This window comes from Ictidomys tridecemlineatus, chromosome 6 (genome assembly GCF_052094955.1).
Source record: "Ictidomys tridecemlineatus isolate mIctTri1 chromosome 6, mIctTri1.hap1, whole genome shotgun sequence".
NCBI classification, from domain to species: domain Eukaryota; kingdom Metazoa; phylum Chordata; class Mammalia; order Rodentia; family Sciuridae; genus Ictidomys; species Ictidomys tridecemlineatus.
The window spans coordinates 178,277,398-178,291,833 of NC_135482.1; positions in this window are offsets into that span (position 1 = coordinate 178,277,398).

The window sequence follows — 14,436 nt, forward strand, 5'->3', positions numbered from 1 at the left end:
GTCCTTTTACTGTTTCTATTTCTATTATTGATAAGTTCTCACTTGCTTTAACTATTCCTTGCACTTATTATTTGAGATGAAATTCAGAATTTCAGAGATGATAATGCTTGATTCTCTCTCTTGTTTGGATTCTGATTAACATGTTTTCAAAGCATTTAGAGTTTTTTTTTTGATTGATCAGGATCTCTGCTTCCTAGATAAGGCAGCAATTTTAAAATATTCTGGAAGTATAAGAGAAAAACAGGAAATGAAACCAGAGAGTTCAGAATAAGGCTGCTATTACTAATCTTTGTTTTTTATTTAGCCTTTTAGAGTAATTTTGTATTGAGCAAGACAAGAATTAACCTATGACTTTCTGTGCTAGAAAAGAAATTATGATAATTATGAAATGGCAAAACACATACACCTTACTGTACCTAGCTATGGACATTATAAGCATAGAAAACTAATTTTTTAACTTTATATTCTGAAGTTGAGCTTGCAAACACTATTTCTCTTTTTATGAACCCCAAATCATTTAATCATTACTTCAAAAAGTCTTTAGAGTGTTTAGTCCCATTTAAAAACTGAGTTAATTAAATATCTTAAAACAGTGAAAAATATAGCCATATTAACTCAATTTCTTTTAAGTACTTCAATTTTCAATCTGTAAACAAGGATGCTGAGTACTACACACTGCTTATAAATCTAATAAAACAAACTTCCAAAAAAGCAAACATTTCCTCTTCTAGTGTTTCAATATTCTTATAATGCATAAGCATTATAAAATTTCAATTTATAATAAAGGTACACAAATTATCCAATGCAAATACCAAATTACTTAAATAATTTGCCAATAAATAGACCAACTTAATGTTCATATTATAAATATGTCAGTTATAAAATATGAACAGGTATAACTTTAAAAAAAAGTGTTATACTTTTTGTTATTTTATAAATTTCACAAATTATATCTTAAAATTTTCAAATCTGTCATTGGATATTTCAGTAAAAAACTTTAACTGAGATATGGAAATGTACACACCCACAGCCATTTGTCTCAACATCATCCAAGGGAGATATTTCAGAATGTCATATAATCACTTTCTCATCTTTCCTTGGGTAACAAGTATAGGATAGAATGCTACCTACATCAAAGCTTCCAAACTAAATGGTATAGTCTGGGAGGTTGACTGACTACTAATTCATGTTTTCAATTTGATGTTCATCTTTTGCTAATAGTTGGCATTTCTAAATTCTTAGAATGCACCAACTTTTCATGTCTAGTGGCAACACAGTTATCAAAGTACTGTACTTCTGCAACTATACATTGTAAGCAAGGGTAAAACTAACAGTAACCAAATATTGTTTATAAGTTTAATTTTCCCTCCATCTATGTATAGTCACATAATTCATAAAGATGGTTTAAGAGTCACACTTAAAGATTCACTAGACAAATTCCACACTTAATTTTGAGCTACATGCATTCAGGCATATTTATCTATCCAAATAATATTACCTTTATTAAATATTAACAATATAGTTCACACTACACAAACCTTGCTCACTCCTCTTAACTGAGTTTAAATACATTTTTAATATACAATAAAACATCTATATAAAAATATCATATTATATGTTTCACAGTTTATCAAGGTATAATTTATACAATATAACATTTACTCATTTGGGTTTCCAGTTCAATGAGTTTTAGGAAATTATACAGTATGTAAATAGTATCACAATCCAATTTTAGAATGTTTTCATTACCCATAATACTTTCCATATTCCCTTTTAAAATCAAAGTTTCAGGCAATCACTCTTTGTCTTTCTCATATTTGCTCACCTGTTAGTAGTTGGAGAATTGATTACAGGTTTTGACTTTAATGCATGATATTTCTCTGAATATGTGCACAAAATTATTTCTAGGTTTTTTGGGATACATGTATTACAAATCCTCAAGACCAACTCTACATCCAGTGGTTTGCTACAAAGACTTTACAGTGCACAGGATATCATTGCAATTGGGTCAAGATTTATTTTTTTTCCATAACTTTATTGAGGTAAAATTAAAGTATAATTAAATGCACATATTTGAAGTATACAGTTTGGTTAGTTTTGACATGTATATAACCAATACAATCAATATAAAAAGCATTTCTATTATTTTTTAAATTTGAAATCATGCAGACTGTGTTTTATTATATTAGATTTATTATATCAGACATAAATCATCTTAAGATATATAGAACTCCACCTCCACATGTCAAATATTTCAAAATTAAGTGGCATGCTTATAAGTATCTCAAAGGTCAAGGAAGAATGTACAAGAAAAGTAAATAAAAAGTCATTTGAACTAAGTTATAATAAAAGCATAAAATATCAGACAGAATCTCTTGGATATAACAGATGAACATTTATAACTTAAAGTACTTTTATCATAAAGAAGCTAGAATAACAAATTATTTTCAAATTAAGTAGTAGGAAGGATAAAATAAGTGTAGGAGCACAAGTATATGAAATAGAGAAGAAATAATGCAGCTAAAATTTGATAAAATCAAACAATTCTAATAAAGAAAAAGGCAAGAATACAAAAATTAATATCAATGGAAAGGGAGCTGTCAGAATAACCCTACCTACAGATCCTAAAAATACATTAAGGTGATATTACAATTGTATGCCAACATATGTGTTATTAACATATGTAGTCTATATTAGAGAAGGATCTGTGTGCTGCTGAGAAGAAAGTATATTCAGTCATTGATGGAGGAAATATTCTATATGTGTCTCTTAAATCTAAATTATCAATCAATTGTATTTTTTACTTCTCTAGCTTCTTAGTTTTTTGTTTTTTTGAGAATCAATTCAGCAGTGACAGAAGCATGTTAAAGTTACCCAGTATTGTGGTCTATTTGGTTTTTGAAATAGAGAAGAGTCTGTTTGATATACATAGAATCTTCACTGTTTGAGGCATAAATATATATGATTGTTATGTCTTCTTGATTCCCTTAAGCAGTATGAAATGTCCTTCTTTGTCCCATCTCATTAACTTTGGCTTAACATCCACTTTATCTGATATGAGGATAGAAACCCCTGCTTATTTACACAATAGATGTGAGTGACATGTTTTCTCCTATTCTTTCTCCTTTAGTCTGTGTATGTATTTGCCTATGACTTGAGTGTCTTGGAGATAGCATATTGTTGGGTCTTGTTTTTTAATCCAGTCTGCCAGTCTGTGTCTTTTGATTGATGAGTTTAGGCCATTTACATTCAATGTTATTATTGAAATATAATTTGTGTTCCTAGTCATTTGAGTTTATTTCTAGTTTTTAATTTGAATTAGTTTCTCCATTGATTGACTATTTCTTTAGTGTAGTTCCTCCCTTTGCTGGTTTTCGCTTTTCTTTCCATTCTATCTTAATGTAATATTTTGTTGAGAATGTTCTGTAGTACAGGCTTTCTAGTTGCAAATTCTTTTAACTTATGTATATCATGGAAGGGTTTTATTTCATCTTCAAATCTGAAGCTTAAGTTTGCTGGATATAGGAGTTTTGTTGGCATCGATTTTCTTTCAGAGCTTGGCATATGTTATTCTAGGACCTCTAGCTTTGAGGGTCTAGTAGAGAAATCAGCTGAGATCTGAGCTGGTTTCCATGTATATGTAATCTGATATTTTTCTCTCACAGCCATTTAAAATTCTATCCATATTTTATATGTTAGGCATTTTCATTATAATGTGACTTGATGTGGGTCTGTTTTTATCTATTTGGGGTCCTGTAAGCATCTTGTTTTTGATTTTCCATTTCATTCTTTAGGTTTGGGACATTTTCTGACATTATTTCTTTGAAAAGATTGTTCATTTTTTGGTTTGTATCTCCAGGCCTTTGTTTTTCCTATTAAATCTTAAATTTGGTCTGTTCAAGTTATCTCACAATTCTTGGAAGTTCTGTTCATGTTTTCTCAACATATCTCGGTGGTCAGCTCCATTTTCAAGACTATATATTTCATCGTCATTGCCTGAGGTTCTGTCTTCCAAATGGTCCAGTCTGTTGGTCGTACTTTCTATTGAATTTTTAATTTGGCTTATTGTTTTCTTCATTTTGAGACTTCCGCTTGTTTCTTCCCCCCACCCCAGACTCTCTGCCTCTTTATTGAAGTGATCTTTCCCTTATTCTCTGATGTAATTTCTTATACTGTCCTTTACTTCACAGATCAGTTTCACTAAGTACATTCTAAACTTCTTTTCTGATATTTCTTCCACTGTGGTGTCAATAGATTCTGTTATTGGAGTATCTTTGTTTGGGGCAATTTGTTCTCTTGCTTTTTCAGGTTGTTTGTGTGTCTACCCATCTAACAGTATGAATCTGAGGTAGTAGAGTTTCTAACGTGTGGACTTATACCATCCCTGAAGTTTTCCAGTACTTTCACTTGCTGAGAAGTTACCTGTTCGCTTTGTTGGTTTCACTCCACAGAGCAGCCAGGAAAGCAACCTCCTCTGTTCTGCCATCTCAAAAACCTCTGGAACATGTTTGTTTCTAATGTTGCCAGCAATATTAAATCTTGATCAATATTAAGTCCTAAAATGGGATTCAAAGAAAACAGAATTGGAGAATTGACACTTACTGAATAACTGTGTGATATAACCTGGAATTTCTGAATTCCAAATTAAATTTCACTTTTCAAGCATTTAAAAAGTAGAAAGTTAAAGCACAAAATGATTTTTTGAGCTTTGTAAAGAACTTTGTGATATCATAACCAACATGTATATTTTGTACCAAATCCTATTATCCCCGTAAATATACCCATTGTGTTGAGGCATATCTTCTTCAAACTCTAGATATTCAACTCAATCTCTCGACTCAACTCCAGGGTAGAAGTCTGGACTAAACTAAGGAATCTGTCTGTGGTTTCACCAATGTTTGTTGTAAAGGTAATATGAAGTGAGTTTGGAGATCAGGTATTTACAGCACAGAACTGGGGTTTTCAAAGATCTCCAAAGCCAGGTGGGTTCCAAAAACTACTCTGATATGGAGAGGAATGGGCAAAGATTTATTATGGAGATATATATATTTCTCACATATAAAAAGTATGAGAAATCTATGCACATGCTTCCTTAAGGTCCCTCTCTTCCATGAGGTATCATACAGAACACTCTTTCTGGGCCAGGCATGTAGCTCAGTGGTAGGGTGATTGCCTAGCATATGTGAGGCCCTGGTTTGGTGCCTAGCACCATAGAAACAAATACAAAACAGGTTCTTCCCTAAGTGACAAAATGGCATGACATGTGGATGACCGTTCTGCATAAGGAAGTCTATGAGAGACTCAGTAGTTTGGGTTTTTATAAGAACTAGTTACATAGGCAATGTCTGCTTAACAAGAACCAAACTCTATAATGAAGCAGCTGTTCGTCATTAACCATGTATACTAGATGCTTAGAGGCAATGAGCAAGTTATTCAGTTAGGTAAACTTCCATCAGTGTAGGGACTGCTTCATCAGCCAAGTGCTGCACAGCAAACAAACCTGCAAACAGACTTTTGTAAATAGGTGTGCTAGGTTAACTTTCTTTTGCTGAAATAGATACCTAGGAATAGAATTTCTGGGATGTAGGATAAACACGTGTTTATCATTTTCAGAAAATGGAATTTTTTTTCCCAAAGTGGTTATCCATTTTGCGTAACCACCATCAATAATGACTATAAAACACAGGATAGTCAGAATACATGTAAAAGCTAACTTTTTTGGCTGAAGGTTGAGCTCAGTGGTTGAGCGTTTGTCAAGCATGTTGAGGCACTGAAATCCATTTCAGTACAATGAAGAAATAAAAATAAATTAATTCATAAGATAAAGCTAGATCTTTGTAGGAATCAATGGAAGAAAGAAAGGAGTAAAATTAAATAAAAGGGTAGGGTTGGGGAACTGCCGCAGTCTGGCTGGGCACAAATCACCAGCCACTCAAGCAAGAACAAACTTTATTTCCAAACTCCACCAGCACACTCCCTGGGAACTCTCCCGAACGCCACCCATGCTGCTCCTCCAGGAACACACCACACACCAACGGAACTCCCACCACCGGAACTTTTCCAACCAACGCGAACTCTTCAGGAATGCCTGCGAGAGCTCAACCGGAACTCAACGGGAACTCCAGGAGAACTCAAAAGTCATCATCTTAAAGGCTCGCTGGTGTCACCTCTCAACCACTACTTCTGGCAAAAATGCCATGCACCATCCCAACTTGGCTGTGGCCCTCAACAGGGAACCACTGCCAGTCTAGAATTTGACATCTCGAATAAAAATTTGATACTTCGTTTCCTTAAAAATTGAAAATATCACATTTAAGCAACAAATAAATGGGCTAAGGAACTTAAAAGACCCTTCTCAGGAGAAGATATACAATCAATCAGCAAATATATGAAAGAAATGTTCAACATCTCTAATAATTAGAGAAATGCAAATCAAAACTACTCTAAGATTTCATCCCATTCCAGTCAGAATTGCAATTATCAAGAATACAAGCAACAAATAATTGTTGACAAGGATGTGGGAGAAAAGGTACACTCATACATTGCTGGTGGCAATGCAAATTGGTGCACCCACTCTGAAAGCAGTATGGGGATTTCTTAAAAAACTTGGACTGGAACCACCATTTGACCCAGCTATCCCACACCTTGGTCTATACCCAAAGACGTAAAATCAGCAGATGATAGTGGAAGGGGTTATGGGGGCAGGAAAGATGGTGGAATGAGATGAAAATCATTACCCTAGGTACACATATGACTGCACATATGGTGCAACTCTACATCAAGTACAAACAGAAAAATGAAAAGTTGTGCTCCATTTGTGTACAACAAAACAAAATGTATTCTGATGTCATATATACCTAATTAGAACAAATAAATTAAAATAGAAAAAAAGATACATGTACATTATTAAAAATAAATCTTCATATTAAATAGATATGGCATTAGACAGAAACAAATGAGGAAATAAAGAGCACAAGTAGTACAAAGATAACACTGTTTTGGAGGTTTATAACATATCTAGCTACAGTGACATATTATATTAGCATATATAATAAATTACAGAGCAGCAGTTGACTTCTGGTTTTTACTCCAACATATACAGAGTTTGTAAGGCATTATTTCTATTCCAATGACAAGAAAAAAGCCAAACACTCTGAAAAACAACTCTTCTGTCACTTCCCCCTAAACTGGAGTGAGGTGGGTACAAAGAACAGCAGTTAAACTGGAAGAGAAGCCTTCAGGTGGAATCAGATTGGTAGAAACACTTAAACTCCAGCTGACAAATTCCTGGAGATTTGGGGCAGGCTAACTTGAAAGTTAAACACTGGGTGTTCTGCCTTATCGTGTCATGAGTTCTTAAAACTTTTTACCTTCAGGAGTCCCATCAGGTTCTCACTATGAATTTTGGAATAAAATCCTCCTGTGCTACTAGAAAAGAGAGCGAAAGCAATCACTCTGAACTACACCCAGAGCAACTACTCTCTTAACAATGTCCTGCTATCACAGGGAATGGTTTTACTGAAGCCAAATGAGTTGTATCAGTACATAAACTATGTGGGGAAACTGGGTAAGTCCTTTTCCCCCGCCTTTTCCTCTATTTTTCTCTTCACATTTGTCTGTTTGCATTCAATCTATTATGTGTGCAGGTGTGCTTCTCCTTGTTATTCTCTTGAGATTTCCATTGCAGCTTAAAGGTCTTTTCAAATTTTTTAAATCAAATTCTGGAAATTTTCTTCCATTATTTCTTTAATCATTTTCCATCTTCATCTGTTTCCTTTCCTTTTATAACTATCATGACACATTTGAGCAAATTCTTAGTATTTTATCACAGGTCTACAAGGCTCTATTCACTTTTCTGCGTTTTTTTCTGACTTTTTTGGATTGAGTAATTTTTATTAACCCCACTAAATTGTACAAATTATTTCTTTTATAAATATATGTTGGTGCCACATATAGAATTTAACTTTTTTTGCCAAATTACTTTTTAAATATAAAATAATCATTTCTACTTTTTATAATGGCTATTTTATATTAAAATTACTTATGATGTTTTCTCTACTTCTTCAAATAGTTTTATAATAGCTAATTTTAAGTCTTAATTATAACATGTGGTCTAATTAAAAGTTTCTACTGACTCTTTTTTGTACATTTTTATGTCAAACAATTAATCATTGATAATTTAGAGTTTTATATAACATATCTTAGTAATGTTGGATCCTGCTTTATTTTTTTGACTTTTTGTTTTTTTAAATAACTAACTTCCTTGGAATGTGAAATCTCTCTTTCCCAAGGTGTTAGCCTGCTTAGGATTCTGCATATATTTCCTTCCTACCTATCTTCCTTCCTTCCTACCTTCTTTCCTTCCTCTCTTTCTCTTATTTCCTTCCTTTCAGACTGGCTTCCTTGAGTTTAGGTTTGCATTACTTTATGGTCAGCCAATGATTTGAGCAGAGGATAAACTCAATAGCCTTTTTCCTGTGAGTTTCCTCAGTTTCTGCATTTCTGTTTGTGGTTTGAAGAATATATTTACTGAATTCATGATGAGTCCTCATTTCCCTTCTAGATTTTATACTTTCTTCTGGGCTGTTTTTCTTCTTCCCTGGACACACCTAAGATCTCATTTGGCTTGGAATGTTTGGAGAATACATCTGAGCATTTATGAGACTCCACTTTTATCACTTGGTTAAATTTCTGTCTCTGGTGCCACTTTCCTCAACTCTGATAAAAATATGGGAATAACAAAGCTGCTGGAATTTACTGGTTGCTTTCCCTAAACTGAAAAAAATAACAGTTACCACCAGCAAAATGTGTTTTAGCAGAATGTATGGGAGAACATCCAAGTAAGAAAGCCACAGACTCCCCCTCATTTTTACCTGCAACTCTCAAAATTGTTCAATGATAAATGCTTCTCAATTTTTTTTATCTGCTTTTGTTCAATCTACAAAACCTCAGAATTGGCCATTTTGATATATTTTTTCTTTACTGTGCCAGGGCAGTGGAATATGTTGTGGACAGAAAGTGCCTGGAGGCAGCAGGGGAGACCTATGATTTATTGAAGAACAGTTACAGGAGATCAGTGAACTTCTCCAGGAAGAGTTCTTTAGCAACAGTCTGACAGACAGAACTCCATCCCTCAAGGAGCTTTGTGAAGGAGCAGTACCTTCTTTCCTTTGGGGTATTTGTCCAGTGGCCTTGGCTTCATGGGTGACAAGCATGCTTTCCACCCTGTCCTCAGTTCCATGCCTATCCCCCAGTCGGGGCAGAAGCTTTGACATCATCAGCAACAGCTTGCTTGATGATAAGCATCCTAAGGAGCAACTGTCCTGGGACATGAAGTAGAAAGTAACTTTGTACTGTTGTAGGGACAGACAAGGCAAGAAACTGAAGATAGCAGGAAACAGTTTTATTTGGCTGCCACCAGGTTCAGAGGGCACAGCTTTTGCTGTAATCAATCAATCTCGTGAACCCCAAGTTTAGGTAGTTTCAGTGTTTCATACCCAGCATGTAAGGGGAGGGGCTCAAAAGTTCACAGTCTGCAGAAGATCACATAAAGACAGCTTTTTTTCTTTCACTGTTCTGGGCAAGTTAACTCTTCAAGGACAACACCTGAGAAGGGGAGAGCTTCTTCTCCCCTTTCTTTCCTCCCTGTTGGGTGTGTGGGAGATTTCCCACTGAAGTTAAGTTTCCCTCTCATGAGAACATCACTTAATCCCTTACCCTTCTCCCTCCTCTCTGAAGGGTGCCAAATTGGAAAGTTTTCTTGACCAATCTCTGCAGGACACAGTGTCCACTCGCCATTCCTGAGTCACCCTGCCATGTCGCCTATGAAACCCTTCTTAAGCCGAAGTTTGCAAACTCCTGCTTTCTGCCCTCCTCCTCTCCTCTCTCTGCCTCTTCTTTTCTTCCCCCTGGGGCAGCCCTCCAATAGAATCTCTTGGTTGAATCTTCATCTCAGGTGAGTCACTTGCCTTTCGATCCCCCTGCCAGCTGTTACCACGGAGCCCAGTTGGCAATTTCTCTTATCTTAGAAGTGTGGACATCTTTGTGAAGCCCAGCTCAAGGCCAGAAGCCTTGTTTACACATTTCTACAAACTACTCTACTAGATACCTGTTTGTGAGAAACTAGTAAGAGCGCATGCAGCACCTGGAGTGCTGATTTCTTCCCCGCCAGTGGCCAAGTAAAACAGGGCAACACGAAAATAGGAAGTTTATCTACATTGGACTCTTTGGCAGAGACTCTTTTGCTGACAGTCCTAAAATCAGCCAAGGTGAAGATTTCCAGAGAAGCCCAGTTAAGACTTTACTGTGGAGAAAGGGGAAGCCACTTCAGCACAGATAACACTAACATTGCCTCCTTCCCAGTGTGCATAAAAGCAAGCGAGCCAGTGTCCTTCAAGATAATATGTGTCTGGACTTTCCAACCCAGATTTGCCTTCATTTTCCTGTAAGTTGGTTAGATTTTTAGAAACAAAGAGATAAATTCAGGGACATTATACCTTATTGTCCCCTTTCCTGTAGTGATGATATATATTTATGTTAGTTAATTTAATATTTCATACTTTTCAGCCTTCACAATCACTAACATTTATGTTTGCATGACAATTCTGGATAGTTATATAACTAGAATAAGATATGTGTGTCTTGCTTATTTTATTTTGCACAATGTTTACTATATTTCTCTATGTTATAGCATATATCAGTATTTAATATTTTATGCATAAATATTACATTTTATCAATATGAATTTTACCTATGCATTCATAAATTGTTTGCAGTTTTGGGCTATGCTGGTAATTATAAATAATCATTTACTATTTTTCATGGGAACATATATTTTCATTTTTCTAGGATATATACTTTGTCATGAAATTGCAACTCTACGTTCAAATTTTTGAGAAAAATGACAAATGTTCTCCACATAATTGGAATCATTTTATAACCTCTCAGCAATAATTGAGAATAGTAATTATTGACATGCTCTCTAAAATGTTCTCATATAACTTTTTGATTGTAAGAATCCTAGTGTGTATGAAGTACTCTCTTTCTCTGATTTTGATTTGCCATAACCTAAGACTAATTTTAAATGTTGTCTCATGGACTTCCTGGTCACTTTAATATTGACTTCAGATTATAGTCAGTTTTAATACTTTGTCCATTTTAAGTTGAATTATTTATATTTCTATTACTGAGTATAAGAGCAAGGAGCATTTAAGAAAATAGTCTAAATACCAACATTTCAAATTTGCAATTTACTAATATAATTCCCCATTGAGACACTGTTTTTTTGTCTTGAATATATATTTTATCGTACAAAAGTATTTAATTTATTGATAACCAAAGGATTTACTATGTATAGTATCTATTAATATCAGATTAAGACGTAGCCTCCTAAAATGCACTGGGTAAAAAGTTTTCCCCTGTCTTCTAATAGTGGAAAGGATTTATGAAAAATCTCTGTGAATTATTCTTTAAATATTCAGTGGAATTCATCAGTGACTTAACTCATCTGCTTTTTAAATTTTTGTTTATCCTTTTAGGATTTTTTTAATTACTAACGTGATCTTTTTACTTATTTTTAGTCAGCTCATATTCTCTATTTCTGCTTGAGTCAGTACTGGGACTTCCTAATTCTCTATGTGTATTTAGAGATTTGTCCATTTCATGTAGGATATCTAACATTTTAGTATTTGACTGTCCATATTATTTCTTAATAGTTCTTTTGTCTTGTAAGCTAGAAAGAATATTCCCTTTTCATTCCTGATTTTTTACTGAGATTTTCTTCTTTTTTCTTGGTAAATCAAGGTAAAATTCTAACATTCTGCTGATCTTAAAAGAACCAACTAGGTTTTGTTTATTTTCACAATTGTTTATCTTTGATCTATTTCATTTAGTATTATTTTAATTCATACTATTTCTTCCTTCTACCTGCTCTATGTTTAGTTTTATTTTCCTTTTCTGATTTCCTAAACTTAAATAATTTTAACCTAAGTAGGAATGGTCATCATTGATTTGAGAATGAGAGCTATACATTTTCCTCTTAGCACTGACATTGCTGCCTCTCCTAGGTTTTGTTCCACTGGTTTGTTGTTTTCATTCATTATAAATTATTTTCTAATGTCCCTCAAGATTTCTATTGCTAAATTGTGAATGAGTCAAATCTTTGATAATGTTGCAGTTATAGAAATGCTCATTTATTGTTTAATGTGTACAGAGTCTTCACGCTACTTCTGAATCATTTACTTCATATTTCCTTTTATTCTCTAGTTCAGAGATACCATGCTCACAAACAAAATAATTAAGTTTAAGTTTTAAAAAGACATTCCAATGACTCACTAGTGAGTCTAAGGTACAATAGGTTCTTAAATTAAACTCTTGATGTTTTTTTGTTGTTTATACCAGATGAATATAATCATCACAATCAAATTAAGCAGCTGAAGAAAAAGCATCTTAAAATAGCAATGGTTCTAAGTCCCTGCATATTTAGTTTAAAATTTCATTATTTTCTTTCAATTTGTACTTGTTAACATAGTAAAATAATTGAAGAGCATATTTCACTGGAAGTTTATGTTTTTTTCTAAATACATGATAAGTTTCAAAGAAATAACTTCTGGTTTTAATATTCAGATGGATCTTCTATTGGTATAAGAAAAACACTTCCTGAAATTTCTCCAGAGAAAACTTAAATAATTTTAACCATGGTTGTAGATTATTTTGTATTATTTAAGCTTTGGTTCAATTAGACTTTTAATAGAATTTTAGAGAGGTGGTAGAATTTCATTCAATTATTTTATGTTTAGTAAGATTTTGTAAATTTATCTCTTTTTGCCTTTCCCCCCTGTATTCTATGAATAATCTCTTAAAGAGAAGGAAGTAATTAATATGATTCTTTTGGGAGTAATATGAACATTTCATTTAAATGGTAATTAAAATCCTTTTGTTTCCATGCTTTGGGAAATAAAAATCTAAAATAGAGAACATTTTAATGACTAAAGAAAGTTTATTTTCTTAATTATTTATGATAATTGATTAAGTTATATTTTTTCTGTGATCATTTCAAACATTGCCTTTGTAGAATGGATTTTAAAATTTTCAAACACTAATGAATAAAATGAGTTTATCAATAATTAACAAATGCTGTTCTGTTGTAATTCAAGTTTTTCTTTAACCTTAATCATTGAACAAACATCCTAGTTAATGAATGTTTTCAGTTAGATAATATTTAATTAAAGTTTCACCTTTTATATAATTGTTTTAATATTTATTGTAATTTCATTTACATAGTTAGTACTCAATGAAAACTGAGACTACAATTTTATATTACAGGATGTGTAGAGTAGGCATTGTGGCCCTCATGAAGCTGAGACAGGAAGATTGCGACTTGGAGGCTATCATGGGCAACTGGTACCCTGTCTCAAAATAAAATTAAAAGTGCTGGGGGGTGTAGATCAGGGATAGAGCACTTGTCTAGACTGCATGCATATGTTTAATTCTCAGTAACACCTGCACACACACATACACAGACATATACACACACATACAATAAAACACAATACAAAGTATCTATAAATGTCTTGATTTATATTTTAACTGATAATTAATACTTACATATACTTATGGAATACAGTATGATATTTTCATCATTTTCATTGTGCATTAGAAAAAAATTCAATGTGCTGGGGGTGATAGCACACACCTGTAATCCAAGCAACTTTGGAGACTGAGAGGCAGGAGGATCGCAAGTTCAAATTCAGCCTCAGCAAAAATGAGGTATTAAGCAACTCAGTGAGACTCTGTCTCTAAACAAAATACAAAATAGGGCTGGGGATGTGGCTCAGTGGTTGAGTGCCCCTGAGTTCAATCTGCCCCTTCCCCCACCAATAAAACAAAAAGAAAGGAAAGATTCTTTAGAACTAATTAATCTTAGATGCAGGTACTTGAAAATACCAAATATTCTTAATCCATTGTAATCCAAATGAATTTTGTTGAAAGTGATCATAGTATTTTAGAATTTTGTTGAAAGCCATCCTAGCTAAGGGAAAGTTACTCACAAAATATTTTATCTCTTTTCAAAACATCTGAGATATTTGTCAATAAAATTTAAATTTATTATTATTATTTGATTTGTAATTTTTTCAGACTTAAAATGTACAGCTTCATATGCCATTAAATTTTAAAACTTTTATTTGACTTAAATTACCCTTTTATGGATACTGTATTATTCATTTGGAGCTGCCATAGCAAAATAACATAGATTAGGTGATTTTAGCAATAGAAATTTATTTTCAGTGACTCTAGAGAATAGAAAGTTCAAGTCCAAGGGTTGATTTCTGGTGAGAGCTCTCTGTGTAACTTGTAGGTCTTTCACCCTTGAATCTTCATATGGGAGAAGGAGCAAGATCCAGTTTCCCTTCATGTTCTTATAAAGGCATAATGCCT